General features: G+C 40.3%; 1 long non-coding RNA gene across 1 annotated transcript; it reads right to left on the reverse strand.

Annotated features, from left to right (window-relative positions):
• Positions 1-2,696: 2,696 nt before the first annotated feature.
• On the reverse strand, positions 2,697-17,811 carry LOC134345937 (uncharacterized). The gene is made up of 3 exons (XR_010017793.1): positions 17,294-17,811; positions 6,934-7,020; positions 2,697-3,197 (listed from the first exon to the last, which is right to left on the reverse strand). It is a non-coding gene; the product is annotated as an uncharacterized LOC134345937 (long non-coding RNA).
• Between the last annotated feature and the right edge of the window lie 292 nt (positions 17,812-18,103).

Below are 18,103 nucleotides of genomic sequence, written 5' to 3' on the forward strand. Positions count from 1 at the left end.
GGTAAGGTTTTGTAACTTTTTAGTTCTTGAAAACACTACCAACCACAAGAGATGACCTACTCCAACAGTTTCTGTTTTTATTTCAGACTTCCAGCAATTGCATCAGCTTGTTTTATTTTGCTGACCAAGTATATCTTTTCTTGATTACTACATATTGATGAGCAACACTTGGAAGAAGCCCTGAAATTGGCAAGAATACATTATGGGTGGTGAACATGAATGTCCATCAGCCAGAGTGGGTTGTAGCATCCTCCTTGGCTCAATCTTGAAGGATGTAGCCAACAGACTGGGTCTGTGTCAGTTCATAAGTTGTCTAATATAAAAGATAAGTCTGCTGTCTGTCCATTTTTAAAAAAAGATTGGTGAGAATGACCATAGTATAGTCCTTGTTGAGGCAAATTTCAAAAAACTGCAGAGATTTGTGGGCACAGCTTGGCACACCTTAGAAACCAGACTTCCCTCTATGGACTCTGTCTACACTTCTTGCTGCCTCTAGCTAATCAAAGATTCCCACCCACCCCAGAAATTCTCTCTTCTTCCCCCTCCCAATGGGCAGAAGATACAAAGCCTGAAAACGTGTACCACCAAGCTCAAGGACAAACTCTATGTCCATCGTTTAGAAGCACAAGAAGATCTGCAGATGCTGGAAACCCAAGCAACATACACAAATTGCTGGAGGAACTCGGCAGGCCAGGAGCGTCTATGGAAAAGGTCTCAGCCCGAAACATCGACTGTTCACTCTTTTCCATAGAGGCTGCCTGGCCTGCTGAATTCCTCCCGTATTTTGTGTCCATTGTTATAAGACTTTTGAATGGTTCCCTTGTACGATAAGGTAGGTTCTTGACCTCATAATCTACGTCATTATGACCTTGCACCTTGCTTTCTACCTGCACTGCATCTTCTCTGTATTGTACCACTTTATTCTGTGCTCTGTTGCTGTTGCACCTTTTCCTACATCACTCTTGTAAGGAATTGATCTTGTGGACGGTGTGCAAGACAAGTTTTTCGCTGGATCTCAGTCATTGAACACTCCAGCATAGGAACAGGCTTGTCGGCCTGTCAAGACTGTGTCGAACTGTTATTCTCTCTAGTCCCACCAACCCACACTTGGACCATACTCCTCCCTTCCATATACTTCTCCAACTTCCATGGCAGCTCATTCCACACTCACCTCCCTCAGGTTCCCCTGAAATATTTTACTTTTCACCATTAACCTATGGCCTGTAGTTCTAGTCTCGCCCAACCTCAGTGGGGCGGGGGGGAACCTGCTTGCATTTACTCTATTTACACCCTTCATGGTTCCTTAAGGATGTCAGAGCAAGGGAGAGGGTGTTAGTGTGGTTAACCTCCCACTGCCTATTAAATGCTCTTAATGCTGTGCATCTCAAATAGCCTCTGACAGCCAAATTCAGATTCCTGGTCATCACGTGTAACTTACCCACTAAGCCTGGTGGAACTGTTTCTACTGATAAAACAGCCAGCGCGTAACAACCAGTTGCTGTGTGTGGATGGGGCTCATCAGCCGTGGTTGGCGGCTCATCTGGGAGAAGGAAAACTCTGATCTCAAACCTCCGCTGTCTTGTGGCTATATCCCCTCATGGGGAAGGCTTCGGAAGTAAACCCCAAGGAAAAATCCGGAGCTGAAGTCCCTGAGGCAGCCCTACATTGAGTTCAACACTGACTGGCAACTCTGGAGATGCCACTGGTGCCAAACTGTGTTGATCTTTGCCTGTCCTTTGGATTCATCAGCTGCGTGGAGAGGGGGAGCCTGCTACATGGGCAACCGCTTGCTCTCCATATCGTACTGCCCTGGCTTACATGTTGCCTTTGATATAGACAGCAAGGACGCAATATCTATGATCTCATAATTTTCTATACCTTTATCAAACCTCCCCTTGTTCTCCTATGCTCTGGGAAATAAAATCCTAATCTATTTAACCTTTCTCTATAACTCATAAAGCACAGAAACATGCTGTTTGGTCTACCATGCCTATGCTAACTATCATTTATACAAATTCCACTACCAGCAATTGGCCTGTAGCCTTCAAGCCCTTGGCAATGAAGTGCTTCTCTGGGTTATATCCAAAAGTTGTGAAGATCCCTGCCTCCACTACCACCTCAAGCAACATATCTCTGATTCCAAATACCTCCTTAGATCCCCTGAAAACCTCTTACAAGTGAAATCACACCCTTTAGTTTGAGACACCTCTGACGAGAGGAAAGGTTTCCTTCTGTGTTGCCCTTGATGATTGTGCACACTTCTTCAGGTCCAACCACCCCTGCACCCCTTCACCAGGCCTCAGCTCCTCAGCACTAAGGAACCCAGGCGCAATCTTACTTGCCCTCTCTTAAATGAAATATTCCATCTCAGGCAACAACCTGGTGAATCTCCTCCGTATGCTCTTCAGTGCAATTATATCCTTCCTATAGGCAAGTGATTTTTTTTTTGCTGATCATTATTAATTAGCCTCATTTTTGAGACTATTTAACTTCACTGCAAAGTGCTTCACATGCATGATATAAGTTATGTGCTGTGGAGAATAATTGTTCTGCCCAAATTGCATTAGATTGTAAATTTCAAATTGTAACCAAAAATAGAACTTAATGCCTAAACATTAACTTTCACATTTTTTATATATACACACACACATATGTAACCTTAAAAGAAAGAGAAAGAAAGTTATTAGCACTGGCTATCCTGATTTTACTAAACCTCCTTAACATTCTCTAAATGGCACAAGATGGTCACACAAATTATCATCCAAATTTACAGAGGAATACTACAAGAAACATACTAGTATTTGTATTAGAATCAGGTTTATATGTTATTAAATTTGTTGTTTTATGGCAGTAGTACAGAGCAATATATTTTAAAATTAATACAAACTACAAAAAGAAATTATATTAAATAACTAATGCAAAAAGAGCAAATTAGTGAGGTTGCGTTCGTGAACCATTCAGAAGTCCAGTGGCATTGGGGAAGAAGCTGTTCCTAAAATGTTGAGTGTGTGTCATCAGGCTCGTGTACCTCCTCCCTGATGGTAGTAATGAGAAGAGGATATGTCTTCCTGGACGGTGATGTTCCTTAATGATATATGCCACCTTCCTGAGGCACTGGTTTTAGAAGGTGTCCTTGATGGTGGGAAGAATGGTGCCCATGATGGAGCTGGATGAGCGTGCAGCAACCTTTTTCAATCCTGTGACACAGTGAAACCATAAAAAATAAACATACTGCTTGTAACATTTGGGCCATATCACATTTGCAAAAGAATATGTTAACTGTTTTGGTTTTGTTGTTAACTTCTCATACAGCACTATCATTTGCATAACAAGCTGATAAATCTGTGCTAAGTCTTTCATTGATAATGGAATGTTTCACAACCAGTAACAACAGGTTGCAATTACTAGTTAGTACTGCTAACTTGTAGACAAGATTAGAAATATAAATGATAAAGATCAAACTCTGAATTATACGTGACAGTAAGTATTCAGTTGTGTGACATGGAGTCATAGAGTTATACAACACAGGAAATAGGCCTTTCAGCCCAACTTTTCATGCCAGCTGACTTGCCTGAGCTAGATCCATTTGCCTGTGTTTCCGCATATCCTTTAAACCTTTCCATCAGCAGCATAGAAGTTGGCAGCAATCGTTATTGAAGAAGGGTCTTGGCTTGAATTGCGGACTGTTTATTCATTTTCATGGGCGCTGCCAGACCTGCTGAGTTCCTCAAGCATTTTGTGTGTATGTTGCCTAGATTTCCACCATCTGCAGATTTTCTCATATTTATAATTGTTATTGTACTAATTTTCTCTCGTTTTCTGTTTGCTTAAGTGTTGAACCTGCTGGAGCTTGTCGCTTGACTGCCGGTTGCAGTCTAGTATCTTGTCAAGTAGATTTTGTTTACTTGTGTGCTTTGTCATAAAATTAAGTCACAGTCTATTTGATAATGAAGGCCAAGTGCGATGTCAGTGTACATAAAGTCTCAGAGGAGACAGGATACACTCTTTCTCCTGAAGAATTAGATTACTTGTCGAAATCAATTAACGGGATAGCCCAAATCTGCCCTCCTTAATTTGGGTTTTGTTATGTGGATGTTGTTGACAGAACATGTTGTTGTTATTCCCCATCTCCAATTGCCCTTTAGAAGATTGTGGTGAGCAATCTCCTTAACTGCAGCAATGCTTTTACTGAAGGTCCTCACATGATTCTGTTAGTGCGGGAGTTTCAGGATCTGGACCGGAGAGTGGAAATAATATTCCCAATTAGAGTGGTGTGTTACTTGGAGCGTGGGTCGTCTCCAATTGGACGTTTGCTCACTTACCTTCAGCACTCGTCCTTGATGCAGGAGGTTGCAGGTTTGAGAATTGTTATTGGGAGTAGCGTAGGTGAATAATTGCAGTGCATTTTGCAGATGCTATACACTGCAACCTTTAAGTACTGATGGTTGCTGGAATGAATAATTGGGTGGTGTACCAAATGCCAACCAAACTGGCTGACTTAGAATCTTGAGCTACTAACACAAAAATGAGCCCCTCAGCTCAACTTGTCCATGCCAACCAAATTGCTGAACTGATATAGTCCCATTTGGCACACTAAACACAGGCAAATGGGACTAAACCTTTTCCATTCATGTTACTGTCTCTAAACTAATCCTGTCCATGCAACTGTATAAATCCTTTTAAATGTCATAATTAATCTGCCTTTACAACTTCCTCAGGCAACTGGTTACAGATACCACCTTCTGTGTGGAAAAAATTGTCCCTCAGTCCCTTTTAAGTCTTTCCCCTCACATTAAATCTATGTCCTCCAGTTTTGGACTCTCCTACCCTGGGGAAAAGACTAATATAAGGTCATCTCTCAGCCTTCTACACCCCAGGGGCAAAGGTTGTCCCTATCCAGCCTCTCCGCATAACCGAGCCTTCCAGTCCTGGTAACATCTTTGCAAATCTTTTCGCTACCTTCTCCAGTTTTACCAGTCTCTGTAGTCACATATGATCCAGGTTGCCTTACAATCAGTTCATTTCCAATTCTGCAACAAGTAATGAGTTCAACTCTTATCTGTGCTTTAAAATGGCTGTCAACCCAGTCAAATCAAGGGGAAGAAGGGGTAGAAATTATGTTGTGTTGTCCGTGACATCCATGTGCTGTGAAAAGGTTAATAAAAATTAAAACTTTTCAGTTCTCATCTACATAGAGACTTTAAAAATTAGTTACTTTTCACGAAAGACATTCAGAAAAATCTTTATAACCTCAGATGAATTACAAAGTAAGTGATACTACTACTGTTTGCAATTCAACATGTGTCCATTTAAGAATGTGCTAGTTTGTAATCCGGCATGAGTTTGAGTTTATACGTGTTCTAAACTAAGAGTGCCATCTACTGATATCCTGAGATATATGCAGATAATCCAGCATTCTCAATCAGGACTTTAGTAAATTTATTATTGAAGTACATATATGTTACCATATACTGTACTACTTTGTGATTCATTTTCTTGCTGGCATTTACAGGGGAAATACAAACTAGAAGTTACAAAAAACTATACATAAACATGCAAAGATTAGTAATGTGTAAAAGAAGACAAACTGCGAATAAAAAATAATATTGATAAGGTGAATTGTAAAGAGTCCTTGAAAGTGAGTCTGTAGCTTGTAGAATCAGTTCAGAGATGTGGTGGGTGAAGTTATCCATGCCAGTTCAGGAGCCTGATGATTGAAAGGTAATAATTGTTTCAGGACCTAGAGGTGTGGGACCCAAGGCTTCTGTACCTTTTTCCTGATGGTAGTAGTGAAAAGGGAGCATGACCTGGGTGGTGGGGGTCCTCGATGATGGATGCTGTTTTCTTGTGGCAACGCTCCATGTAAATGTGCTCAAAAGGTGGGGACCACTTTGCCTGTCATGGACTAGACTATATCCACCACTTTCTGTAGACTTCTACATTCATGGGCATTGGTGTTTCCCTATACCAGGCTGTGATGCATGATGTAACCAGTAAGGATTCTCTCCACTGTGCATCTATTGTCAGGCCAGCAGATTTTCTGAACTGCTTCCCAACCACAGACTTTTCCTTTTGTAATCTATGTCTGTTGCTACTCAATTATTGTAATCTCAGTCTTTTTTAGTCATTAAGATGAAATGTGAATTTTGATCTTGTTCTTTGCCTAATTTGCTTAGTATTTCAAATTCTAACATCTGCAACATTTTGAATTGTTTTGTATTGTTCTCGCACAGTATCCCTGCTCTTGTATTCACTGCCTCAACCGATAAAGGCAAGTATCCCATATGTCTTTTCAATCACCATATCGATTTGCCCTGCTTCCTTAAGAGATCTGTGAGTATGCAGACTAAAATTTCTCTATTTCACTATACTCTTAAATCATATATACTGAGATACAGTAAAAAGTTTTTGTTTTGTGTGCCTTCCAGACAGATCATGCCATACATAATGTATCAAAGTAGTAAAAAGAAAACAGACTGCAAAATAGAGTATTAGTTACAGAGAAAGTCCAGTGCCAATAGACAAAATTACTGCAAAGGCCTTGATGGTGTAGATTGGGAGATCAAGAGTTTATCCTTTTATATCTGAGAGGTCGGTCAAGAGACTATCAACAATGGGGTTTGTATCCTTTTTTCTAACGGGATGAGAGAGAACGACAGGTGTGGGAGAGGTTCTTGATTATGTTAGCTGTTTTCCTGACACAGCAGGAAATGTAGACAGTCAACAGAATGAAGGTTGATGTACTGGGCTGTGTTCACAACTCTCTGCAATTTATACCTTATTGTCGTCAAACAGTTGGTACTAGAACGTGCGATCATCATAGCGATATTTGATTCTGCGCTTCCCGCTCTCTCGATTACAAATCGATAATAAATATTAGAAATTTTAAATTATAAATATTTCTTGTGGGTTTTGGTGGAGCAGTTGCCTTACCAAGCTTTGATGTGTCTTTGATGCCTTCTATGGTGCATCAATAAAAATTGGCAAGAGTGGATATATCTTCTTTCTCTGTTGTTTTCACTGCAAAAACAGGCAAAAAGTTCATTTACAACTACACATGTCTTCCACTTCCACGGACAAGCTTTTATTTTGGTCCTTCATAGGACCTATTCATTACTATCTTTCCCTCAAAATATCTTATTTCCTTGACTTATTTTGTGCCAATATACATTATTTTAACATTCCCTAATGTCTTCCGAATTTCCTTTCTGATTATTTCGTTTTTAAAATTTTCTCTTTTGTCTTATCTTTTTCTCTGTCCCTCAGTGTCCATTGTGGTCTAGATCTGGGAATTCTTCCTTTTATTAGGAACAAATTTAGTCAGTTCCCCAGTAATCTCCTGCTTGAAAATATCCCATTGTTCTGTGATTTGCAGTATTTGAAAGGAGTTGTTTCAGTCCGATTTTACGAAACTTAATTATCCCAATTGAAAACTGTTTTTCCTGGTCTTTATCATACATATTGCTAAATTTAAACACACTTTGATCCTTAGCTCCAAAATGAATTAGGTAGTACACATAAAAAAAATTAGATATCAGGAGTTCTTCCAACTTTGGTAGAAATGGATTTTCTCACAAAACAAGCTAGAAGAGTTCCAGTGTATGCAATTTATTTAACAAATTAAAAAGATAGATAAGTGCCTTTATCAGTACCATGGTTTGGGTTTGATCGTATATGTTAGAGAAGACTTTTACTACCAATCTCTGATTTGCCCTTTTTTTTAGCTTGCTTACATCAGGAAATTATATTGTTGCTGATGGATCACAATATTCATAACTGTATGGTCCAAATTTGATTATCAATTTCTGGGTTCAGTATAGTAGTGGTAGAGGATGTTATTTCCTTTATTTTGCTTTCAGTCATACTCTTTGAGGGCCAGGTGGGGATGGCATTGGAGCCATAGCCTCTGCTTTGCACTCTGTGCTGTCCCACCTGGAAAATGGTGCCTCATATGCCAGGATGCTATTTATCAATTTCTGCTCAGCCCTTAATATGATCATCCCTCAAAAGCTGGCGGGCAAACTGTCCTCATTTATTCTCAACACCTCTCTCTCTATCTGGATCTTGGACTTCTTGACAGAAAGGACTCAGTCAGTCCGTGTTGGCAGAAACATCACTAACCCATCAGACTGAACACGGGCCCCCCTGAGGGCTGTATGCTCAGCCCACTGCTGTTCATGCTGCTGACTCGTGGCTGCACTGCTGGATTCAGTTCAAACCAAGTTGTCAAATTACTGATGACACAAAAGTAGTTGGCCTCATCAACAACGATGACAAGACGGTATAGAGAGGAGGGAGAATGGTACAAGCACAACAACGTGGGCAAAACTAAAGAGATGATTGTGGACTTTAGGAAGGTGCAGGCAGACCGCACTTCAGTGCACATAACCAGCTCCTCCATGGAGAAAGCTAGGAGCATGAAGTTTCTGGGCATGCACATAACAGACAATCTCACCTGGTCTCTGAACACCACCTCTTTGGGCAAGAAAGCACAGCAGCATCTCCACTTCCTGAGGTGAGTGAGGCTCCACCCACCCTCCATTCTAAACAACTTTTACAGGAGCACCATTGAGGGTGTCTTGACCAGCTGCATCACTGTCTGGTATGACATTGTAAAGCATATGATTGCAAGTCCCTACAAAGATTTGCAAGGACTGCTAAGAGGATCATTGAGGTCTCTCCTCCACCTGTCAGATATTTATCAGGAGCGCTGCATATACAGGGCCTTAGCATTATCAATGATTCCTTCCCATTTGCCCAACAATCTCTTTGGCTCCCTACTATCAAGCAGGAGGTACCACAGCCTGCCTGTGGCCATCAAACTTTACAACTCCTCCCTTGGAGGGTCAGACACCCTGAGCCAATAGGCTGGTCCTGGACTTATTTCCTGGCATAATTTACATATTATTTAATTATTTATGGTTTTATATGGCTATATTTATAATCTGTTCTTGGTTGGTGCAACTGTAAGAAAACCAAATTTCCCTCGGGATCAATAAAGTATGACTATGACTAGCATTAGGACAAGAACTGTTAAGGTGGGAGATAGCTTCTTTCTCCAGTCAGACCACTGAACTCCCTGCCCACTACCCAGGTCTCATCACGAATGAAACGCTAGTAGCGTTATACTATTTACTTTTTAAGACGCATTATAAATTCATCTCTTATTTGTTAATTTAGTTGTGGTAATCTTACTTTGTGTTGTGTGTGAATTATATGTACTGTGTTGTGCACCTTGGTCCAGAGGAACACTGTTTCATTTTGAGTATACATGTATACAGTTGAATGACAATAAATTGAGCTTGAGGACCTGAAACAGCTCAGAATACTTCATAGCTCTGCACAATTCTACTGAAAGGTGATTGATACTGACTGTTTCTCTCTCAATAAAGGTTGCGTGACTGCATATTTACAACATTTTATATTTTCCAGTATTTATAGGTTTTTTTGCTTTGAAATTACCCCAGCTTGGAACAGAATGTTTTTACTAATGTTACCAGTACTTTTTATCTCAATGACTTTTTGTCCATTTTGAAACCAGCTTGTGGTACCTTTAGCTGCATTTCATATCATTCTCAAAAAATGTGAGATTCTTTTTTCTCTTTGAGCTACATTAAAAAGTACTCCCCACTTGCCTGAATGAGTGCAGCTCCAACTACACTCGAAACTCTCAGCCCATCAAAGACAAGACAGCCCAGTTGATTTGCACCTCTTCCACCATCATTCCTCAGCACTAGCCTATTCTGGCTCTAATGTGTGTCATCTGGAAAATACACTGCAATTAATTTTCTGTGCTATTCTGATAGCTTGTGAATTTGGTGGGTGCTATCACAAAGGACAAGGGCAGCAGGCACATTTGAATGCCAAGCCTTCTGAAACACAAAAAAAAACCTCCTGAAGTGGCAATGAGTTGCCAATACTTTGTTATCATTAAGTCTAAGTGCTGGAAGTCTCTACCAATAAAAATGAGCCACTTCATAAGAGAAGTACAAAAGTTCAAGGTGGTAGTTCATAGTCCATATTTCAGAAATTGATAAAAAGCATATGCTGTATAAGCCCAAATTCAAATGAGGATATTAAAGGACTGTGCATCAGAAACTAGGTATATTTCTCTTGGATTTTCGATTTTCATATATTGTTTGTACAATGGTGATGGTATTGGAGCTGTTGCACAGTGTACTGTGGAGCTCAGTTTCAAGACCTGAATCAAGCTACTGCCTTTGATATTTAAATAATTAATCCAAGAATGAGTGATTTCACCAACAAAACTAGTCTGGAGAAACGGGGGAGGGGGGGTGGGGGATGTAGGTTGTATTGCTTGAAAAGTGGGTAATAGGAGTTTGAGTAAACATTTTTTTTAAGGGACTAGAGAATACAGATCTAAACAGTGTTGTCTACTAATAAATTTCATAAACTCTTTATATGCAAAAAAAATGGCTACAACTTGGAACTCGCTGTGTAAAAGAACCAATAAGATCTTTCAAGAGGGAATTGAATGGGTACATAAAGGAAAATAATTTTATGGGTGCTTGGATGGGCAGCACAGTTGCATAGAGGTTCGCACAATGCATTACAGTACTAATGCCTGGGGTTCATTTCCCACTGCTGTCTATAAGGAGTTTTCTGTAACTGCGTGGCTTTCCTTGGGTGTTCTGGTTTCCTTCCAATGTCCAAAGATGTACAGGTTGGTAGATTAATTGGTCATGGTAAATTGTCCAGTGATTAACCTAGGGTTAAATTGGGAGTTGCTGGGCAGCAAAGCTTGAAGAGTTGTCTGTCAATAAAAATAGATAAATAATATATACTAACAGTTAAATTGTTCTACAGACATGTTGGGTCAAATTTTGGAGAAATTGACAGCAGCTTCAGGCTGGATGCCTAAATCTGGACCTGAAGCAAGTCACTGGGCAGCATAGTCTAGGCCCGGAGCATTTCGCTGTAATGGTGCCCGGGTCCTACTGCAGGATACGATACACATTTGGACAATTTAAACAGTGTACTGGAAGGACAGGATGTCGGAATAGAGGTGAGAGCTGGTTTTGCTCACTTTCCTGTGATGTCTATTCCTCTCTTTTTGATATTGTGAAATTGGGTATTAACAGCCCTTAAGGGACTTCCCTCAGTATATTCTATTTATTTCTGAACAAGACCCTTGGCAATCTATGACAGTGACATCATTGGAAATGTACCATCTGCACTCAGCTACAGTTTCCACCACTTAACCTTGCTTAGATCTTGTAGATGTAGTGTGACGCAAACCACTTTGTTTTGACCCCCGCATTCTGCCAATTCTTTGTGTTTTGTCATCTCATCTCTCAGTTCAAACCCTTTATATTCAGATTAGCAAGCAGGGGTATTTACAGACATCATTTACCACTTCCTGCTTTAATTTGGGTTTTCCACATACTTTAAGTAAGAAAGCTAAGAGAGATGGAGGTTTAGCATTACCTAACTTTAGATTCTATTATTGGGCAATCAATATTCGACATATGAAATTTTGGTTACTTGACCAGGATATACTATCCATTCCTAAATGGGTAGCATTGGAATTACCATCTGTTCAGGGCTATACACTTGGCTCTATTTTAGGTTCCTCTCTTCCTTTTGATTTGAAACGCCTTAAACAGGTAACTAACCCGATAGTTAAATATACCTTACGTATTTGGTTCCAATTCAGAAAATTTTTTGATCTTAACCAATTTGGGCTAGCGATTCCTATTTTAGGTAACATATTTTTTCCTCCCTCTTTTACGGATTGTGCTTTTCAAATATGGAAGACTAAGGGTATTTCACGGTTTTTGGATTTATTTTTAGATGGTTCCCTTATGTCTCTTGAACAATTATCTAATAAATATAATTTATCAAGAATACATTTTTTTAGGTATCTACAAGTTAGAAATTTCCTAAATACTATACTTTCTTTGTAACATACCCCGTAACTGGGTTGCCAAACCAGCAGAAATGGATCACTCAGTTGGAGTCTGGATTACTAGAACTAAGAAAGTTTTATTAAAGAAACAAGCAACACAGTAATCGAAAGGATAATAAATGCAACAGTTCAGCAATGATAAACACACGTGCACAGAATTAAGATAACAGTATCAATCAAGCTCTATCGTTGTCTAGGGGTAAATGACCAATTTCAAAGTGACACAAAGTTCAGTCCAATTTAGTTCAGTTCGCAGTAATCGTTGCCATGGCGATGGACAACGTGGGGGGAGGGAGAGAGAGAACGAGAACGACTGATCATTCAGAAACGGCTTCCACTCACAGACCGGCGATATTGCTCACAAGCAGCTTTCGGGCGGGTCCTTTGTGATGTCACCTGAGGTCACCGACTGTGACCCCTCCTCCAGATGCAGTCGATCCTCTGCAGTGAACCCGGCACCCAAGCGAGGGTGGACACACACCGGGTTCCCGCTGATCGTACCTTTCCACCCTGTGCGTTTGTGGCCCAGTACTTCCCACCGACTTGTGAGAGGTGCACCGCTTCCAGGGTCTCGTTACCTCGGGTGTTGTGTGTGTCCTGCCTTAGCGAACCTGTCCCTTTTTATCCCCCTGCTGGGGTATCGCCTGTCCATCACTTCAAACAGTTCAGGGTTCAAAGGGGGAGCGACTCTGGACAATACCCAGACTGATGGCTCCTTCATTAACATCTCCAAATGCTGCTTCATTGTTCCTTTTCTCTCCCTCCTCAGAGGACAGGTGGCAGACCAACTGCTGATGCCTTTGGTGCTAGCCCAGGCCAGCAAACATCTTAATTTACGTGTATTCTCGTCACATCTTCTTTTCCAATGCTTTCTCCTACATACATTTTAGATACTATAATTAACCTTAATCCATGTCAGAAAGGTGCATCGGCTATGATTTATAATATTATTATGAAACTTAGGAAAGCTCCATTTGATAAGATTAGGGTAGATTGGGAACAGGAATTGGGGTCTATCATTTCCGTGGATGACTGGGGGCAGATTTTACAATTAGTCAATACTTCCTCTATCTGTGCTAAACATTCCCTAATTCAATTTAAAGTTGTTCATAAAGCACATATGTCCAAAGATAAATTAGCTCGCTTTTATTCTCATGTTAATCCTTTTTGTGATAGATGTCCGGGGCAGATAGCCTCTTTAACTCATACGTTTTGGTCTTGTCCTACTCTGGAAACTTTTTGGAGAGACATTTTTAATATTATCTCAAAGGTATTGAATGTAGATATCTCTCCTCACCCTATTACTGCTATCTTTGGACTACCTAAAATTTCCAGTAATCTTTCTCCTTCAGCCCGTAGAATGATTGCATTTCTTACTTTAATGGCGAAAAGATGTATCTTACAACACTGGAAAGAGCTTAACGCTCCAACCACCTTTTTTTGGTTTTCTCAGACGATATTATGCTTGAATTTGGAGAAAATTAGAAGCAATCTTTATGATTCCTCACTTAAATTTAAAGACCTGGAGATCTTTTATTCAATATTTTCATTTAATGTAATTTTTTTTCTTCTCTTTTTTGCTCCATATTTATATACCCTTCTTGTTTTTTTTTACTGTTTTTAATGGAGGTCGGGTTTGAGGACATGATTTTAAGTTCTTTAACTCTATTTGGTTCCAAGTTAGCCCATTGCTTTGCTTTGCTTTTAGTTTAGTTGCACGGTGGTTTTTTTTTTCCTTTTCTCTATTGAAATATATATATATAAATTAGTATACTATTATGTTACCTTAGTATGTTATGTTTAAATTACATTGTATCACTTTTTTTTCTGTATTAATATTTCCTGTAATTTTATTATATTCTAACAGTGTATTAGTGCCTATATGGCTTACCCTTTTGTATACTTATTCAATAAAAAGATTTAAAAAGGAAAGAAGTACATTATCAACCTGGTACCCAACATAAACAAGGTAATGAGCCTTAATAACCACCCAGTGGCTCTGACATCTACTGTCATGAAATACTTCTAGAAATTAGTCATGCTATGCATTAACTCTAGCCTCCCAGACAATCTTGATCCACTGCAATTTATCTACTATTGAACCAGATCTAAGGTAGGTGTAAACTCCCTAGCCCTACACTGGAGTATTTGGACAATGTAGACACCTATGTTAGACTATTGTTTATTGACTACAACTCTATACTTCACTTCACAACAAAATCATCTCCAAGTTCCAAGATCTGTTACTCAATGCCCCACCTTTGCAACTGAGTCTTGACTTCATGACCAACGAACCACAATCAGTAAGAATAGATCTCAAACTTGCCACGATTATCCTCTACACTGGTGCCCTATGAGGCTGTAACCTCAGCCCCCTATTCGACTCATGACTGCATGGCCAGATTCTGCTTTAATTCCTCTACAAGTTTGCAAATGACACCAGGGCTTAATCTCAAATTACAATTAATCGGACTAATGGAAGGAGATGGAGAGCGTAGTGACATGGTGCAATCACAACCTTTCCCTCAATGTCAGCAAAACAGAAGAGCTGGTCATTGACTTCAGGAATCTGGAGATGTGGTGCACCTACTCCTGTTTACATTAATGGTGCTGCTGAAAGCTTCACGGTCCTAGGAGACATCATCATCAATAACCTGTTGTGGTCCAACCACATTGAGGCTATGGCCAAGAGAGCTTACCAGTGCCTCTATTTCATCAGGGGGTTAAACAGTTTGGTTTTTCCCCTTTAACCCTCACTGATTTTTATCAATGTACCATATACAGCAAACTATCTGGATGGCAACTGGTCTACACATGACTGCAAGAAACTGCAGAGCTGTGGACACAGCTCAGCACATCACGGAAACTAACCTCCCTCCATGGATGCTGTCTTCACTTCTCACTGCCTTGGTAAAGCCGACCTATCCTCCCCAGACATTCTCTCTCATCTCCCCTCCCATTAGGCAGAAGATACAAAAGCCTGAAAGCACATACTAACAGGCTTAAGTAGATTTTCTGTCCTGTTGTTTAAAACTATTGAATGGTTTCCTAGTAAGACAAGTTGGACTCTTGACCTCCTAATCTACCTTATTGTCTACCTGCATTGCACTTTCTCTGTAGCACTTTATTCTGTATTTATTGTTTTACCATGTACTACCTCAATACACTATTGTAATGAATTGATCTGTATGAATGATATGCAAGACAAGTTTTTCACTGTACCTCAGTACATAATAAACCAATTCACCATCTTCTCTACTGATCTTTCAGGTTCAAATAAATGTTTTTGTCAAAGTTTTTTTTAGCTTTACTCCCTCAGCATTGGCAGCAAGACTTCTCACCTTATTTGTCTCTTAAACTTGGGACAGTTCATACCACCATCATTTTCACTTTCTATTCCCCTTTAATCCTTCCTTCTATTACGCTTCCCAAAACACAGTCACATTTTTAACTTTACACAGCAAGGGAAAGACCATGTGACAGTTGGAGACACAGCTGACAGGAGGAAATAGACCCCCAACAGGGCTGTTATGGGCTAACTACCCATAACAGCAGGCTCCATCATCTTGTCAGGGCACAAGAGCCACCCTCACTTAGCTACGGAAAGTTTAAAAAGTACTTTTTAAGAGTACTTAAAAAGAGCGGGGGCTCAAGAAGACTGACTGACCTCCTGGTAACAAACCTTGGCATGGACACGAGAATGAATCAAGAGAGTGGCCTCCTTGTCACCACTCCAAGCCCAGTGCCAACATCGAGAGTGCCGACTTACCATAGGGATTGAAACATTAAGTCCTAGTAGCTCTACATCTACTGCTCTTAAAATTTCAATCACAGTGAAGTTATTTCTTGTCGTTTCCTCGTATTGTTATAGATTGAAACACCTGCTCAATATTACTTTCTGCCAAACTTTTCCAATGCAACAAGGCTATTCTCTAGCTCTTGGTCTGGTCAACCACGCCATCACCTCCACCTTAGATGTCCTGGTAGTTACAATAATCATTCTTGCTAAATCTGACTGTTCTTAGTACAACCTATAACTACATAATAAACTTCACATACTTGCTGTCAATATTGCTGCTTACTTCATCTCCATAACTATAACAACTTCTATCTACTTTTGAGCTGTGGAAACACTCAACCATCTCTCTGCTCATTCTTTAGCAAGCTGTTCCAATGTAGTCCTATCAAGTTTCCCTTATTCGACTTGAGCTAGTTGAAAAGGTATGTCTGTATTCGCTCATCACCCTTGTGCTTTTTGATCCAAATTGCCACCTGATTAAGCAAATTCTCTGTTTTACAACTATTACCTTTGTTTTCAAGTTATTCCATGGCTTCACCGTTCCTTATTTTGATAATAATTGCAGACATTGTCAACATTATTTTCAGATAGAATGGAGATGATACACTCCTTTCCAAAGAAAGTGATTTCTATTACTCCTTTCAATTTAATATACTGCATTTGGTGCTCACCATGTAATGTAATATCCTCTAAACTGAGCATCTCATTTCATTTCACAAGCGACCTTGTTGCTAGTACTGTACTTTAATTAAGCAATACTTTAATCTCTGTCTTCCGCTTCACAACTGTTCCAATGAAGCCTGGTATAACAGTAACCTCGAGGAAATCTGCAGATGCTGGAATTTCAAGCAACAGACATAAAAGTTGCTGGTGAACGCAGCAGGCCAGGCAGCATCTATAGGTATAACAGTATCTTCTTTTTCACCTAGACCTGTTAAAGCCCATAGCATTGATTCAACAATTTCAGAAAACCAGCCTTTGCATGGAGTATGTATTAGTCAATTCTAACAAAAGGATATCAGCTTGTATCATTAACTCGTTTTCTCTTCGCACAAATACTTGAGTACAACTGCCGAGTATGTCCAGCATGCTTTAATTTCAGATTTCCACCAAACAAGGAATTTTACATTTTTTTTACTCTCGTTTAGCGATTAGTACCCTTAGGTCATTTAGTCTCTCCTTACCAAATTTATTATCAAAAATAAATCTTCCTCTACCCACCCCATTCTCTGCAACTCCAAAACATTGATTTTATTTATATAAGTTTTCCTAGTTCCAATGAAAGATCATCAGTCTAAATCGTAAACTCTGCTCCTTTCTTTGTTCTTGCTGCCTGATCTGATGAATCTTTACAGCTTTTTCTTTTAAATCAGTTAAGCATTTTTCTCGCCACAGATGCTGACCGACGAATATATGCAGCATTTTCTGGTTTAAATCTGTCTCTTCTTCAAAACACTGGTCGGCCTCTGATGGAAAGCAACAACTACACCTCTAGCCTTCGCTACCGCTGTACCTTCAAAGAATATTCCAGAGCCTGAAATAAAAGTAAGTGAAAGCGCGTTTACCGGTCGAGGCGTTCCCCCTCCCTCCCCTTCAGCTCGACAGCGGCACCGCCTGCAACCTCCCTGTCTTTTCATCATTCATGGGAACCGGGCTGCCGGCCAGAAGCTCGTCCTTCCTGAGGTAATCGCATCAACTCCAGCCAGCACGCCGGGATGAATCTCGTTTCCCGGCCTTAACCAGGAAAACGCCTTTTACAGTATAATAGAGACAAGAAATTCTGCAGATGCTGCAAATCCAAAGCAACGCACAAAACTGCTGGAGGAACTCAGCAGCGATCTTTTCTGGTCCTGAGAAGGGGTCTCGGCCCGAAACGTCGACAGTTTATTCATTTCGATAGATGCTGCCTGACCTGCGGAATTACTCCAGCATTTTGACTGCATTGCTTTATATATGTCGGAAATTAATTAATATTAAGCCTCCTAACGAGGGCTTACACCAAAAGAATTAACACCCTCTCTCCAACAGTGGTCGGGAATTTTTGAGTGTTTTTTTTCCCTCAGTGTGGGTGATCTACCCGCTTCAGAAGGTAAGATATGCCTACATTAGAACGGAACCATACTTCCAAATTTACAAAATGGGTGAGACCATCCCACAATTATCCAGTTTGAAAGCCGGCTAGATTGCACTGTGAATGGGTGCGTTTTGAAGATCGCGCAGCAGAGTTTTGGCGGCTTTGGGGCGGGTGGGAGATGATCCCCGTCCGCTACCATCAGCACGCCGCTACCGCTGCTGCTCCCGCTCACTCCCGCGCGCCAGCCCAGAAAATTCCAGCAACTTCGGGGCTGTGACTTCATTTCAAACCACTTTCCGCA

This window comes from Mobula hypostoma, chromosome 1, assembly GCF_963921235.1.
Source record: "Mobula hypostoma chromosome 1, sMobHyp1.1, whole genome shotgun sequence".
Lineage (NCBI taxonomy): Eukaryota > Metazoa > Chordata > Chondrichthyes > Myliobatiformes > Myliobatidae > Mobula > Mobula hypostoma.